Consider the following 16922-nt stretch of genomic DNA (forward strand, 5'->3'; position numbering starts at 1 on the left):
ATGCAATTTACTGAGGAACTACAATTTTCCTTTCATAAAGTGGCACCTCTCAAACTCTCACTGTATAGATGCATCATCTTATAAATTTGGCTGATCAGATGCTTATTTTAGGAAATATCATTCTAAAAGCATGCTGAATAAAAGCATGAACCTCATGTTGTTGACTAAAAAAAAAACAACAACAAGAAGAAATTAGGGAAAGACAGAGGAATAAACAAAAGCTGTGGGAAATCATGAGAATGCTAAACTGATTCAAGTACTATACAGCAGAAATTTTGCATTAAAACTGGCAACATAATGACCAATGTTCTATATGAAACAGAATTTAATCTCAAAACATGAAGACATTTGTCAATAAAACTTTTGAACTATTTTAACTGTCATTTCCAGGGAAAATACCATGGAACATATTTAATTTCTGTCAGAAATTTTAAAAATATGTATTGATACTAGGAGCAAGTTAAATATGTTTGTCATCAAATTGAGTTATTTTGATATTTTGCTTTACTTATTTTCATTTTATGTGTATGAGTGTTATGCCTGCATGTGTATAAGTGCATTTGTGTCATGCAGTGCCTGCAGAGGACAGAAGAGGGTGTCATCAGATCCCAAGAAACTGGAGTTACAGATGGTTGTTAACTGTCATGTGGGTGCTGTGTTTCAAACCCATGTCTTTTGCAAGAACAGCTAGTGTTCTTAACTGCTGAGCCATCTCTCTAGCCCTTCAAATAGTTTAGATATTAATTCTCTGTCAGATCAATGATGGGTAAGTAATTTTCACATTCTATAGTCTGATTCTTCACTTGAATGGTGGAGACATTTGTTGTAAGGAAGCTTTTTAGTTTCTTGTGGTTCCATTTCTTAATTGCTATTTTAATGCCTGTGCTATTGCATCCTATTCAGAAAATATTCTTCTGTGCTTATACTTTCCAGTGTATCTCCTACTTTCTCCTCTTTGAGATTCAGAGTGTTAGGTCTTATGTTGAGGTGGTTGACCCACTTGAAGTTAAACGAATTAAAACTTGGGGCAAGAAACTAAGCAAAGTTCTCAAAAGAGGAAATTCAAATGGCCAAGAAATACATTTTTTAAATGTTCAATTTCTTCAGCTACCACAGAAATGCAAATTAATATTACTTAGAGAGTTTCATCTTACCGCAGTAAGATTCAAAAAACAAATAATGCTAAATGCTGGAGAGAATGTGGCAAAATAGAGCTCTTCCTGTTGGTGGGATTTAAACTGGTACAGTGACTGAAAATCAGGCTAGAGGTTCCTGCAAAAGCTAGAAATAAATTTCCACATGATCCAGTTATATAACTCTTGGGTATATACACCATCACAGAGACACCTGCTCATCCATGTTCATTGCTGCTCCATTCACAGTAGCATGAACCAGAAACAGCCCAGATGTCCAGAAACTGTAAAAGGGATAATGAAAACATAGTACACTTACACAATGGAATATTATTTGGCGGTTAAGAAAAGTAAATTTATGCTATTCACATGTAAGTGAATGGAACTTGCAACAGTCATCTCAAAAGTGGTAATCCAGATCCAGATATATAAATGTCTCATGCTTTCTGTTTTATGGGGATATTAGATTTGAATCTTCAAATAGGTGTGTTTCATTTGGTAAAATCCATAGAGGTCAAAAAACTAGTAAGACAACATTGGGGAGGAGCCTCTTGAAAGAAGAGACTAAAGTGGTATAATGGGGAAAGGGGAATAATGAAATAGGAAGGGTTAGATGGGGTGAGGAATGGGAGGTCAGAGTAGAGAAGGACTATGTTGTGGCATGGGTAATACTGAAGGTCTTTTGAAAAAGTCATATTAAAACCTGCTACTTATAGAACATTCTTAAAATATATACATATACAATATAATAAGAGTTTGAATAGTTACTCTATAACAGGGAGACAATGCCCCTTCCAGACACCCCAGGCTAGCAAATAAAAAGCCCAAATGCAAAGAACAAGAGACTGCAGAGTACTTATCCATGAATAGAACATGTAAATCAAATCTCTGCTACCAAAGGTTCACGATCATTGTGGAAGATGGTAGAGAAATATTGCAAGAGCCAAAGGTGGTAGATGACCACAAAGAAACAGAATTTTCCTGACAGCTGGAAAGTTACTCATATGAACTCACAACAATGGTGACAGCATGCACAAGACCCACTTGGACGAAAATCACAGCATAAAATTGGGGAAGTGGGCAAAAGACCCAAACTTAGCTAAAGAACTATTGGCAAGTGAGAGCTGCTAGGTGAGGGATAGTCCTTTTTCTTTGAAGATGTGAAACTAGATAGGCTCTGGTGGGAAATTGGGGAAGTGGGCAAAAGACCCAAACTTAGCTAAAGAACTATTGCAAGTGAGAGCTGCTAGTTGAGGGATAGTCCTTTTTCTTTGAAGATGTGAAACTAGATAGGCTCTGGTGGATGGACCCACAGTGAAGGACATTTAGGGACACAAATTTCACTGGATAGGTCATAATATGAGAGCATACAGCACAAGAAATTGCATAGGGAGCATTAAGTGTAGATAGAAGAAGAATCTAAATATGATCAAAATATAGTGTATGAAATTCACAAAAAAATTCAATAAACGCTTAACTAAAAATCAATCCAATGCCAGGAATTGACTCCTTTTTCTGAAGTTGTTGACCATGGGCATCCCATAAACCCTCAAACAATATTAGCTATCATTAGTTCTCTGGGTAATATACATAATACTAGACAAGTCACAGGCTGAGGGGAGAACCTAGTACTATTATTCTGCTAGCTACATGGGCATAGTATTAAATAACTTGCTATTATACCCATGGATTAGTATGTCTCTTTTCTTCTCTCTTTTAACCAATGGTTATTAACAAAAGGACTCACAATGACCAACAGGCAGAATATAAGACACTGAAGAGTAATCACCCATAACTGGGCACTTATATCACATCCCCGCCTCCCAAGGCTCAGATATCCTTGTGGAAAAGCAGAAGAAAACCTGTGAGATCCAGATGTGGTGGATATCACAAGGAAACCATTATTTCCAGACACAACAGGAAGTGGCACCTATGAACCCACAGTGCTTGCTACAGTATGCACAAGACCTGTGAAAGCCAGACAAATGCCCAGCACGGATGAGGAATATGGGCAAGAGGCCCAGTGAAGCTGAGGAAATTTTGACATTATAGCTGGTGAAAGGGAGAGTACATTTTTAAAGGTATGATAACATACAGGTTGACTATGCTCCAGGGAATGGACCCATACCCAATTACATTTGGGGAACATAAGTAATACTTGTTAGGCCTTTAAAATATGAATAGAGGGCATGAAGTTGTGGTAGGGGTAGCAGTGAGGTGGTGGAGATGGGCCACGGTACGTGAATATGATCAAAATATATCTTATGAAATTCTCAAAGAATCAGCAAACATATTTAAAGAATTTACAAGTCAACAAAGAAAGTTAAAGAATTATGATAGGCATTGTAAATGCATTCACTAGATGAAGCTTAATAATTTAATTCTTTAGATAAGTCATGTTTCTCCTACTAATTAGTTAAGTGTTCTCAGACAAGAAATATATGTTTGGGTGCACATGGAAGTCAGGAGAAGGCATGAGACCTCCCTGGAGCTGGAGGTGCTTGATGTGGATGCTGGGACCTGAACCCAGAACCTCTAGGAGAATATCAAGTGCTCTTAATCACTGATCTCTCTCTCCTACCCTTAAAGTTCATGTGTTCTAACTGCTTTGAATTTTAAAATTTAAAGTCTTTGAATAGTAAGTATGGTGGTTTGAATGGAGGTGTCCCCCATAGGCTCAAATATTTGAACACATGGTCCTCAGTTGATGGTGCTGTTTGGGGAGGGTTATGTATTTTAGAGGAGGTTTAGTCTAGCTGGAGGAATCATGTCCCTGGGGAAAGGCTTTGAGAGTTTATAGCTTTGGGTCACCTGCAGCTGGGACTCTTTCCCATTTACCAATGGAGATGTGAGCTTTCAGCTTTCTGCTCTGGTTGCCTCCTAACACCATGCCTCCACATCATAAGGAAATCTTCTTCCTCTATAAGCCCAAACAAATTCTCCTTCCTACAAATTGCCTTGATCATAGTCTTTTAACACAGAAGCAAAAAAGTAACTAATACAGAATTTGACATCAGTGGACACCCTGTTTCTGTGAAGTGCCTGACCATTGTCTTCATTGGAGGACTGTGGAAGATTTTGGAACTCTGGACTAGAAAAGCAGCTGAATACTGTAAGCAGAGCTTAATGGGCCCTTCTGGCAGTTGCTCAAGATGTCTCAAAGAAAGAGGGAAGCAAGGACTTTAACAGCAGCAGATTGCGTATATTTTGGTACACAATCTGACTGCCATCTGCCAACGACTGAAGAAGGTCATTGATGCTGAATTAAAAAAACAATGGACTAATTTCTTTGACAGTAGAAATTTCAAGAGACCCTAACATTGAATCTATGATTGGGCTAATTCTGATATATTTTATGTAAGTATAGAAGGAAAAAGAGCAAGTGGGGCAGAAACAAATACAAAATATTCAGAATAGAAAGAATACTAGAAGCTTGGTGTTGCAGCAAAAGCATGTGCTAGAAAAGAAACATATTGTCAAGGACATCAGAGACATTAAAGAGAGGCCTCCTGATCTATACTTGAAGAATGGAAAGTGTGTCCTCAGGAGAAGACGTCATCAACCTTACCCTCCCACTTGTGAAAGAAGAAAACCTAAGATGTTTTCTGTTCCTACAAAATCATGGAATACAATTCTGGACATGAAGATATGTGTAATGTGACCCAAGGTGGACATGTCCATCCCAAGCTGAGAAAAGAACTTGGCAGTGTTACCTTCATGTTGCTTGTTTTAGAGCCATGATACATGCAAGAGTGAGGGGGATGTCAATTCTTCCATTGCAATTTTATAGAGCTGTTGATGCCAGGGAGTGTATAGGAGGGGCATCCCTTCCAAAAGGTATGACAAGCCAAAAGGCCTCTAAGGGCCATTTCATGAAGCTGTAAATTTAAACCTGGTTTGCAGTATTGTTCAAAGGATTTGGAAGATCCAGAGTCAGGAGATATTTACCATAGGAGTAAGTGGAATCAGTCCAATAGAGAAATGTGTGTTGTGGGCAGCAGGGAACCATAGGGGCTGAGACATATAAACATTTTGGAATTAAAGTCTCAGACGTTGAAAACCTAGAGCTGCAGAATTTGGTTTTTGTCCTCCTGGATGTTGGCTTTGCTTTAGTCTGAAATTTCCTCACTATGCCCTCATTCCTGCTTTCCTGAATGGGAAAGTTCATCCAGTTCCATGTACGTTGAAAGCATGAAATTTGCTTTATTCTTTTAATACAGTCTTATAGTTTGAGATTGCATTGAGTCTCAGAAGAGGCTTTGAACTTTTGAATAGTGTTGAGAATGTTAAAATCCATGGGAACTTTTAAAGCTTGACTTACTGAATTTGGCATTATGATATGGTTAGAAGCCTGTGGGAGCCAGTGGATAAAATCTGGAGGTTTGAGTGAGAAATGCCTCCTATAGTTTCTAAATACTTAAACACTCCATATGTGGTCCCCATATGGTGGCACTATTTGGGAAGGGTCATGGAATCTCTACAAAGTGTGGCTCAACTGGTAGGAGCATGTCATTAGACACAATCTTGGAAACATCACAACCGTGCCCCACTTCCAGCTTGTTCTCACTGCTTCCTTTTTGCTGATGGAGACATGAGCTCTCAATTCTTTACTCTGGCACTATCCACTTCCCCTTCTGGAACCACAAACCAGATTAATACTTTGTTCTTCAAGTTGTCTTGGTCATGGTGTTTAATCATAGCAATGGAAAAATAACTAATGTAATAAGCAGCTGTCCAGGTAAGATATGCCCACTAGTAAAATAATGACACAAATGTTTTAGGAGTAACCAACCAATTTCTAATTAGCTTTAAAGCTTGCATCACAAAATGGAGCCCATTCTTGGCACTGTTATCTGGGCCAAGAACCTGAGCTAGACAAGTAGCAGACCATTGGGGAATACTAACTTCTATTATTTTGCTAAATGTGCATAGCATTAAACCGGCTCCTAATGACTTATTTCCATTGATTAGTGAATCTCTCAACTTTCAACAGAGAAGCTTCTTTTTGCAGAATATGATGATTAACACAGAGACATACAACTAATCAACTTTCAAATAATAAGAGACAGAAGAAAACTCAGTCCTAAATGAGAAATTGAATCACAATCTGTTCCCAAATATTAAGGAAGATGGCATGGAGATAGAGGAGCTAGAGGTGATTGATGACTACAGTGAAACTGTTTGCCAGACTCCACAAAGTAGTTGCACATAGGAACTCACAGTGGTTGTGACAGCACACACAACCTGCACAAGACCAATCCATACAAAATCCCAGCATAGAGTGGATACAAAATCCTACCCCTAGCTGAAGACCTGTTTGCTGCTGGCAAAGTGAAAGAGTGTCAGCTTTCATTGTGAGTATGAACCTGGGTAGGTCGACCATACTCCAGGGGAAGGACCCCACACCTAAGTACGTTTAGGGAATACTATCTGGATTCAATGGGTTTTTAAACAAAAAGAGGACAGAAAGTAGGGGAGGCAGGGAGGTAAGTGTGGATTTAAGAGGAGGTGGGGGAGGGAAATTGAACACAATCAAAATTCGTTGTATGAAATCCCCAAAGAACTGATTAAAAACTATTATTTAAAAAACAAAAGAAATATAATATTATTTGAAAAAAATATGAATGAACTTTAAATGATTTTTTTACTGAATTCCTAAAAGTTTCCTGGCATTTTAATATTAATAGGAAGCCTATAAATGTACTAAAATATTTCAATATTCCATCTTAAGAATTAAGGAAAGGTTACCTTTACTTCCAATAAATTGAATATAACTTTGTTAAACTTTGTATTTTTATCTACTAAATTATTTGACTACTTAAGGTTGACTGCAGAGTGTGTACTCATAGTCCCAATGCTGAAAAGAAGAGTCACAAATGGAGGCCAGTCTGTCTGATGTAGGGAGTTTGAGGCCAAGGTGGCGACTTAGCACAACTTTGTCTTAAAATAAAAAATTAAAAAGGGTGAAGAATATTCCCTCATAGAAGAGTGTTTACCTAGTGTAACCAAAGCCTTGGTTCAACCCCCAATACCAGAAAACAAACAAAACAAAAAAACTTGCAGAGATCAACACAAGAAAATTGTGGGTTTTTAAGACTATTAGAGGTATAAGTTTATTAGAGTAATTGCTCTGCTGTATTGTGTAGTTGTTAGCTAAGGAAATGTTTTTAAAAGCATTTTTAATCTCACTAAACTCTAGCCATGTGTCTTTTCCTACACTCTGAATAGGAAGAGCAGCTTTTATGTTTCAAGTACCATTTTGCAAGCTATGGGAATTCTTTTCTATTACATTAATACAGTAATCAATCAAAAATTAGAAGGTACTGATAGAAAAAAATGAAGACAGAGGGGTTAATACAAAAATTCACACAATATTTAAATGAAATCAGGACATGCCTTTGATCAGAGGACTCGGAAGGCAGAGCCAGATGGACTTCTGTGAGTTCAAGGCCAGCTAGAGCTACAGGCAGTCCCTGTCTCAAAACAATCAACACTAAGGGTCACAAACAGCCAAAGTGTAGAGATCAAGAGTCTGCTATATAATGGTCCTTGGACAGGACCCCTTTACTAGACTTCATCCACCCAAGGCTCAAGGACCACTGCGGAAGAGGGAGCAGAGCGATTGTAAGAGCCAGGGAGGATGGGCACGACTATATGGAAACAGATTCCTACAAGCTCCCGGGAACCTGCTCATATGATTGAATGGCATAGGTGTCAGAATACACCAGTCCCATGTAAACTCAGCAAACAATAAGCCAGCATAGAACTGGGGAAATGAACAGCAAACCCCAATCTTAGCTAAAGAAATGTTGGCAACTGATTGCTACTAGATGAAGAAGAGCTGATCTTCCTAAAACAAGGGACTCTAGATAGGCTGACTAGACTCAGCGGATGGACTAGCACTGACTGGGGAATGGCTGGGGGCACTGACAGCACAGTGGGCAATAACAGGGATGACAGAGTATATGGGCTTTAGTGCTGGAGGAGGATATGGGAGGATACCATTTGGGATGGAGGTATAAAGATGATTAAGACTGTTTGGGGTAATCTGTATGAAATACACACAAAAAATTAAAAGAAACTAAGTTATATAAAAACAAAGTCCTTTTTCCCTCTTCCATGTCTGCCCAAAATTTCAAGGTAGGAAAAACTAACTCTGAGATGTCTGTATCTTTTTCTGAGAACATTTTTCTTTTTCTAATCACTTCATATTACATCTTTCTTAAAAATTTTCATACCCAAAATGTCAAAAGTAGGTATCTTCAAAAACACTATTTATCTAAATAACTTTCTTAGTTTTTAGTAGAAACATATAGATTTATTAAAATTGAGAGTAAAAAAAGAATACACTTCACAATTGAACTGAGCCTGAGCCACCATGTGAATCAAGAGCCCTGATTAGCTTTAATCACGTCTGAGCTCATAAAGTATTTTCTTCAGCAAAAACTATTTTAGTTTCAAGTTGTATTCAAAATTCTTAATTCTAATGTAAATAAGAAAATGTTTCTATGTCTGAATTCACTATTTAGAAATTAACGATATATAAGTCAAATTTGAAATTAATTTTTTCAGTGGAAAGATTAATAATTCAGTATCTAATGCTTTTTGTGTGTCTGCATCTTCCTGTCATTTAATTTCACAATAGCTCTACAAAGTTAGCATTAGCTTGCTCTTCATGTTTATTTGTTCCTATTCAAGGTTAAGTTATCTACAGTGTGTTACCATAAATATGTAAGAGAAAGAGATGGAATTTCAATATTATGTGGATTGTAAATGTTAGCACATTCAGCTCTATCATCAAAATTACATGAAACTGGTCTTCTAAAGAGTTCCAGAAAAGACTCTATAGTTGTTAAAAACTAGAATGTTTAACTCCATACTACCAACATAACAAAAAAGCTAGAAATTTGTGAATTGACTATTTATCTGGGGAAACTGAGGTTTTAGGGTAAACCACAGTTCTAAAACCTGAAGGGCAAAGGGGAGCCAGGCATTTGGTTACCAAAGTCAACATAAGCAAGTGTGATGAAAGCCAGTAAGGTGCTCTGAGTAGAAAACGTATTTTTAACTGATTCCAAAACTGTGCATGCTAATGCCATACCATGATGTCTTAATATTTACACACATTATAATATTTTAAAATCAGAATAATACAAATATGTATATAAATATATGTATACATACATATACATACATGCCTTCTTATATCTTATTGAAATATATATCTCATGTGACTGGAGAGATGACTCAGCAGTAAAGAGCACTGGCTGCTATTGCAGAGGACCAGGGTTCAATTCCCAGTACCCACATGGTGGCTAACAACCACCCATTACTCCAGTTCCAAAGGGTCTGAAACCCTCTTCTGACCTCCGCACATGGGTGCATCTACCTACATGAAAGCAATACACTCATACACTTAAAATTAAGAAATGATTAATAAAATCTTTTAAAAAATAGACATCTCATTATCTTATCTGTAGCTACCTTACCTGTATAACAGGTCACAATTTTTAGAACCTCTTAAGTTATAGCTTAGTACTCACTGAACAAACTATATACATCTCTCTTTCCCCTTCTCTTTCCTTCCTTTAAAAACTATCATTCTGCATACAATTATGCCTTAGAAACATTTACGAAATTACTAGATCAAACGTGGCCTAACATGTTCATGTTTTGTCAAAGGGAAATTGTGATGTTCAATCCTGATTGTCAAGTGGGCATTATCTAGAATTAACTAAAAGACACATTTCTGCGTCAATCTGTGACGATATTTCCAGAAATGATTAACCAAGACCCCTAGAGGTGAGATGCATATTTTAGTCAATGAGGAGATGTGCAATACTCCTTAAGAACTCGTTGAGTTTTCTAATTCATATTAACTGAGCATAAATATGGAGAATTGTGGGAATGACTTTTACAATATGAACATACTTTGAACAAATTACTTTTACTTAATCTTACAACCAAACAGTGAAGCAATGGTAGTTTGCTTACAATGTAAACAAGGTGAGTAGGCTGTGAGCTCCTCTTGTAACCTAAAATATATATCTTTAATTCTTCACGAGTTTTCCCTGTGTGTGTATGTTTTACACATTAAAGAGTCTACAAAATGTATTTATCTGATTTAAAACAATGAGATAATTTTCCTATTTTATTGCAAACAGGAGTTGGGATTAAATTCATAATCTCTGTGGCTATGTAAGAGCTGGTCAAGATTTAGGCATCAGAAAAGACAAAATTTTTCTCTGATAAGATAAAGGTTCAAACTTTACTTCCCCTATTTCATGTTGGTTATACTGTTTTAATAAAACCAAGAGTGAATCCTTGTTCAGAAGTACAGCCCTGGGAGACTTCTGAGAGAACAAGTTCTCAGTAGTTTGCATGCACTCTTGGTTTAAAATGGATGCGAAGAGCCAGGCTGTTTTTATTCAAGCATGACTGTAATGTGGCAGCACATTGATTGCACTGGAATACTACCATCATGGAAAGGAAAGTGATTGTCCATACTATACAGGTGTTTATTCTGGGTATATATTTGTGTTCCCTATATATAATACCTTTGACAAAACTATCATTCACAAACTTTCAGAATGTGATATCCACCATCATGATATGTTATACAGCTTTGCTTCTGACAAAATAACTCATTTCAAAACTGAAGTGTAGTGACAGGCACCACTCATATGATTAAAATATTATATAAGTGGCTGGAGAGATGGTTCAGCAGTTAAGAACACTGGTTGTTCTTGTAGAACACCCAGGTTCAAATCCCAGCACCCATGTGGAAGCTAAGAATTGTCCATAACTCCAGTCCCAGGGGATCCAACAGCCTTTTCTGACCTCCACGGGCATTGTACGACACGGGTGCATTTATCTACATGCAGGCAATACATGTATACACATAAAATGAAAATAATAAAATTTAAAAAGGATATAAATGCAGCATAGTCTAAAACTGTAAAACCTTTTACTATTATTCCCATAAGGATAAAAGATTTTTTTCAATAATGTGAAGTTTTAGCTTCCATTTACTCCATCAGCAAACTCTTCTGCATTTTCTGAATAGCTCTGTCTTTCCATTGGTAGGCTCTGCATTCTCTGTTTATTTCAGTAGTATTTTACCATCAAGGAGAGTTACTGGATTCTACTGTGTAATGATGTGAAATTTTCATGTTATTTTATCCTTTTGAGGCAAGTGTCTGTGACATATCTTTTGACACTGATTTTCTAATACAGCTCATTCATGTCAAATTTCATCAATCCCTTCTACTTAACTAAGAAATAGTTTGAGGAAGGTAGATCGAGGTGGTGGAATCATCTTTATGCTTCCTTGTGCTGTAATTATTTCAGAGTTTGAAGAAATTTAACGTGTCACATGTTGAGCACTTTCTGATAGTCATCATCTTTGATCAATGTTTCAGAGCTGCACTGGTGATAGGAAAAATGAAAAGCAATTACACAGCATTACTGGGGAGCCCCTGGTCAAGGTTCTGCATGCTTCTCATTATTTTTCCTCTCTGTTCTTAAGAGGAATATCTTTTCTAATACTCAGGCTCAAATCATTATATTTTATTTTACAGAGTGTAAACTTCATTTCTTCCAATTAAAGCCATTAAGCATTTGCTTTTTGTATGAAGCTGCCCTTTATTAATAGGCTAGATCTAGACTTAACTGTGAGCTCTTCCTTCTCTCTCTCTTTTTTAATGTCAGGGATAGAAAGATATCTATCTAAAAGAATATAGCAAATTTAGAGAATTTTAATATCACTATTCAGATTAAATCTCAGCTCTTGTCTTCTGTAACTACTGTTTCCACAACCACCTTTTGTCATGCTCTACCTGGTCATGGTGTAAGTACAGAATGTCTACTATACATTTATGCCTTGAACATCTGCCAGCTGGTGGCAGTTTGGGAGGTTGTGGCATCTTGTGCTGTGGGACCTGCAGATGGAAGTAGGTCCTTGGGGGAAGGCCTTTGAACTTTATACATGACCTTGTTCATTCTGCTTCCTGGCCCACTTCTATATGAACAAGTGCTGCCTCATGCTCCTGCTATCAAGGACTGAGGTACTTTGTAATGCTGTTTCTGCTATGATGGACTGTCACCCTCTGAATCTTTGATCCAAAATAAATCTTTCCTCCTATAAGTTGTTTGTGTTACTTATTGTATGAGAGTAACCCATAAGTATTTTTAGTTGTTGTCATTACTTTTTTAGTTACTATTTATGTATTTGTCAAGGTCTTTTCTTTTAGATAGTTACTGGTAAAATGGTACAGAATTTACCCGTGTGGTTCAATAGTGTATTCTCTCTAAATAGCATAGTGCTAGAACAGCAGTGGAGTGCTGAAAGCATAACTACTGATGAGAAGGAAATTAGGTGTGCTGGACAGCTTTAGTTGTCAGTTTGACACACCTGGGTAGAGGAAGACTCAACTGGGATTTCCTCTTTTGGACTGACCTGTGGTCACGTCTCCAATGCATTTTCTTGAGTTTTGAATGATGTGGGAATGCCTAACCCACTGTGGACAGTTCCAACCCTGAGCAGGTTGTTCTGTACTGTATAAGAAAGAAGGTTGAGCGTGGGTCAGGAGACCAAGCTAGTAAGCAGTGCTCCTCCATGGCCTGGGTGCCCTCAGTGGGGCAGGGGCTCATGAAACCCTCTTCTGCATGATGAAACGGTGCTCAGACTGATGATTGACAGGTCTTGTACAGGTAATCACAGCTGCAGTGAGTGCATAGGTGCAAAGGCCATGCCAGGTCTAGAATATACTGTCTTGTGGCACTTTTCCTCTTCCTCTGGCTCTTTCATTCTTTCTGTTCTCATTTCCATGATTACCCTCTCAACGTTGGAGGGTGTTTTAGGGAATAGAGAACTCAAGGTGGATCTAAATTGAAGGTTTCCTGTCAGCTAGATTTCATAGTGCTCAAAGGCGCCATGGAAGATGTTGGGCAAGAAAAGCCATCAATACGCCTACCCAGCTGTGGACCCCATGAACTACATTAATGATCTACCTGGCCCACTGGAGCAATAGTGGCATGAATATTGTGGTGATAAATACCACTTTCTGTTTCGAATTGGGGTCTGCACCATAAAAACAGTCCATGGTGGTGAAGTCATATATCTTATAAAGAACCTAGCACTGTTTTCTTGTTCAATGAGCATGGTATGAAACTACTTTTTAAGTACTTGTGTTTATACCCATGGTTTAATACTGATTTCAGCCTTTGTCATAGGGGCTGCTTTTTTTAGTGTTCAGCCATTAATGTAAGAAAAAGCACTGGGTATAAGTGACTGTGAAGTGCTCGGTCCTAAATGGTACATCTATAACAATCTATAACAATTAATGAATATTAATTTTATTGATTCTTTGAGAATTTGATATAATGCATTTTGATCATATTCAAATCACCATCCCTCACCTTCTCTTAGATCCAACCCCACCTCCTACCTCCCTCACATCCCTACTCCTGCCACCCTTCATAGTCTCTTAGTTTTAAGGCCTGAGAATTCTTTTAAAGAGCTTTAATTGGGGCTGGAAAGATGGGTCAATGATTAAGAGCACTGGCTGCTCTTGCAGAGAACAGGGCCTCAATTCCTAGCACTGGCTTGGCAAATAACAACCACCTGTAACTCCAGTTCCAAGGAATTTGACACCCTCTTCTGACCTCAATGGGCACTGCACAAATGACAACAGACAACACACTCATACACATAAAATAAAAATAAAGAATAACCAGAGTCTCAACCTTACCAGCTGTTGTCACCCAGAGACTGTGGAGCCTCAGTTAATCTGCTGCTGATTGGGGCACAGACTATCCAGTCATGGATAAAAATGAGCTGGTGCAGAAGTCCAATCTGGCCAAGCAGGCTGAGCAATACAATGACATGGAAGCCTGCATAAAATCAGTAACAGAGCAAGGAGCCAAGTTATATAACGAGATTCTGGAATCATCTCTCTGTTGCTTATAAAAATATTGTGGGAGCCCATAGGTCATCTTGGAGGGGCGTCTCAAGTATTGAGCAAAAAGATGCTGAGAAGAAGGAGCAGATGGATCAAGAATACAGAGAGAAAACTGAGACTGAGCTAAGAGATATCTGCAACCATGTACTGTCTCTTTTGGAAAAGTTCCTGAATCCTAATGCTTCACAAGCAAAAAGCAAAGTCTTCTGTTTGAAAATGAAGGAAGATTACCACCGCTACTTGACTGGGGTTGCTGCTGGTGATGACAAGAAAGGAACTGGGGATCAGTCACAGCAAGCATACCAATACGCAATTGAAATAAGCAAAAATGAAATGTAACCAACACGTCCTATCAGCTTGCGCTTGACCGTTAAATTCACTGTTCTATTCTGAGATTCTGAACTCCCCAGAGAAAGCCTGCTCTCTTGTAAAACAGCGTTTGATAAGCCATTGCTGAACTTGTTACATTAAGTAAAGAGTCATAGAAAGACAGCTAATAATGCTGTTACTGAGAGACAGCTCGACATTGTGGACATCAGATACCCAAGAGATATGAAGCAGAATCAGGATAAGGAGGGGAAAATTAACTGGCCTTCCAACTTTCATCTGCGTCATTCTAAAATTTATACAGTAGACCATTTGTCATCCATGCTATCTCACAAATAGTTTTTTGGTTTATGATTTATGACAGGTTTATATTACTTCTATTTGAATTTCTATATTTCCCTTGTGGTTTTTACTTTTTAATATTAGGGAAGTAGAGCCAGTTAACATTTAGGGTGTGGCCAGTATGGGAATGTGGAATTTTTATACAAGTTATATGTTTGACATAGTACTTTTGGTACATTGTGACTTCACAAGGGTCAGTGATAAAAGTGATTCCATGTCTAAGCAAACAAAATTGTCTACATCTTGGTTTGTCCTGATGGAGAATAAAAGAGATAATTGATTTCAGTCACAAGTGTAGTTATTGTGGGTACTTTAAAGTTTAGAGCATACAAGGTTGTGGTACAAGCAGATATCCCATGAGCACATGTCAGAATCCTGCGCTGCTGTAGGGGAGCCAGTCCCTGTGTGCACACCTTCAACCACAGCTGCAGAAGTTTCCTTCAGACAAATTTGTGACCCAGTTAATCTGGGTAAGAGCAGAACAGCTCTCATTCTATTGTTTGTAAAGTTACCTGCTGTTTTTAGTTTGTTGTTGTTGTTGCTTTTGTGATTTTTTTGATACTTGCATAACATGCATGTGCTGTAAAAACAGTTAACAGGGTAATAACTTGAGATGATGGCTAGCTTTGTTTAATGTCTTATGAAATTTCATGATAAATTCCAGCATAATTGTTAAGAACACGTGTGTTAAGTATATGTAAGTGGAATAAAAAATTTTATAAGTGAAAAAATAACATATTTTAAAAAAAGAAAGAGCTTTAATTGATATGATGAAACTCCCACCATGAAAGAATTGTGCATTCAGTCTTGGTATTGGCTGTATAGGAAAGCTCTTAGGTGTGCAGAACCATCCCATACCATGATGAGCCTCAGCACCCCTGGCCCCTTCACCTCTATGTGCTAGCATTGCTGCCCGCCCCTCATACCAATGAACACACTTCTGTGCTTTTTGAAGTAGCCATCAACCCAACCCAGAGGAAGAGTTCTATAAAAGCTGAATGAGTAGAGCAGCAATTAACACTGTTAAAGAGATTTATACTATAAAAATATGAAAACATGACTCTTGGTTTTTTATTTTGAAAATGTCATTATACATTATTCTTCCATGTAAATAATTACTTGCTTATACTCTTAAAGTATTTAAGTAGCATTTACACTCAAACTGCTTTTGTAAAACTTTTATTATGGAATTATTTACTTTCAAGGTACCTGTTATAATTGTCCAAAATTTATTTATCAGTGTTGTAATTTAATTGTACAAGATTTCTTTATCAGAAATCAATAAATATCAGTTATTGTATTCTGCATTATCTTTACCTTCAGGAACATATAGACGCCAATCAAACTCAGAGAAACTGTACTTTATTTGAATTAAATGCACAGAAACTTTCTATGTAAGTTTTGTGTCCCAATAATCACAAACTCTGAGATATCAATTTTGCAGTCTGCATAATGAATCTTACTAAACTTTCACATCCTGATACAGTTGGTCATTCAATAGCACCTGTAATATGGAAGTTTCTTTTCATTTCTTTAAATTATACATACCACAAAATATTAAATACTAACATATAAATTTTCTCTCCCACTCATAAATTTTTAATGTGGCATAATGTATATTTCTATATTTTGCTTGAACCTCCATCCAACACAAATCACACATATTTACACACATATATCATTTAAATCACTAAAATTATTTGGAAATGATTTCTGAGAGGAAATTATACACATTCTAAAAATACATTACATTATTTAGCTCTTTACCATAGCTACTTAAAGTATTATTTTTATTATACATTCTAGTTTGGATATAAGATGTACATGACGACTTATGTGTTCTGGTGTGTGGTTCCCCAGTCAGTGGCACTGTTTTGGTAGGTGTTAGACCCTTTAGGAGACTGAAGCCAGCTAGAGGAAGGGGGTTGCTATAAGGCAAGCCTTGAGGTTTAGCATGGTCTCACTCCGTGTGTGAGCTCTGCTTCCGAATCTGCTCAGATTCGTGAACAAGCAGCCTCATGATCCTGCTGCCACTCCTGAGAGCCATTCCTGCCAAGATGACTGTACCCTTAAATAATTAACCAAAATAAACATCACTTCCTTTAAGTACCTTTCAGTCAGTCATTTGTACGCAGAAATGAGATGGGTAATTCAAATA

At 37.4% G+C, this 16922-nt stretch overlaps 1 pseudogene; it reads left to right on the top strand.

The window, feature by feature from the left end:
• The first annotated feature begins 13956 nt into the window (after positions 1 to 13956).
• On the top strand, positions 13957 to 14682 carry LOC103739110 (annotated as a pseudogene).
• The last annotated feature ends 2240 nt before the right edge of the window (positions 14683 to 16922 follow it).

This window comes from Nannospalax galili, unplaced genomic scaffold, assembly GCF_000622305.1.
Source record: "Nannospalax galili isolate Female #2095 unplaced genomic scaffold, S.galili_v1.0 scaffold1879, whole genome shotgun sequence".
Lineage (NCBI taxonomy): Eukaryota > Metazoa > Chordata > Mammalia > Rodentia > Spalacidae > Nannospalax > Nannospalax galili.